This window comes from Anopheles arabiensis, assembly GCF_016920715.1.
Source record: "Anopheles arabiensis isolate DONGOLA chromosome X unlocalized genomic scaffold, AaraD3 X_pericentromeric_contig0018, whole genome shotgun sequence".
In the NCBI taxonomy this organism is placed as follows: Eukaryota; Metazoa; Arthropoda; class Insecta; order Diptera; family Culicidae; genus Anopheles; species Anopheles arabiensis.
Genome location: NW_024412096.1, coordinates 17501 through 18381, shown reverse-complemented (window position 1 = coordinate 18381; position 881 = coordinate 17501).

Sequence of the window (881 nt, the reverse complement as noted above, 5' to 3'; positions counted from 1 at the left end):
TGTTTTCGCTAAAACACCTCAAAACGTGTAAGGAACGCAACCTAGCTCTTGTTTTCAAAGTTATGGCCATTTAAAGTCATACGGGTTTTTGCTTCAAAATAGCTATTTTACCCGTCCCTATGGCCATGCTTTAAATTTTCACGAAAATGCAAGGTCAGACCTAGGGCGGGCCATATCTTGAATACTAAACGTCGCAGACATTGGTCGTAGAACAATTTTAAGTTCGTCTAATGATTCTACATCCGATTCTGGATAGCGGTTTTTGACCACTTTTCAATATTTTGTGACACCCCGAACCTAGGGGCAGCTCCTAGCTTTTTCAAAATGTGCACCGAACGGGCCGGAGAGCTCGTGTGGCTCAAAACATGTTTTCGCTAAAACACCTCAAAACGTGTAAGGAACGCACCCTAGATGATGAAAAGTGCAATCAGAATGTCAATCGACAACTTTGTTGGGGGTACCATTTTACTCTACGGGCCAGTAGCTTAGGCGCGCCAACAGCGCTTTCCTTTCGGGTTCCCATTTTTGCCCTCCTGGGATTATGATCATTTGTTCATTGCCTACTATAGGGAGGGTACCTTGCTACGAGGTCAAACATGAAGATTGCACCAAATCGTAGTTTTTACCTCTATTTAGTCGTAGGAGCATGGTTTGCAGTGGCAGTGGGTCATTAAGCCCCGTTTGGGTCATACGTCCCTCCGCGATAAAAATCGTCGTATGCCTATAGTCCGAACTAATGAAGCAAAAGTGGTGTCTGGTGGGCTCTGCCGATGATTTTAACCTATGATTTTGAGCTTCCACCCTATCAAAACGTTCCTGGAGCAGTACATCACGGGTCTACGGACCCAAAGACTTCGTCGTGATGGTTTCTAGTAAAAAGT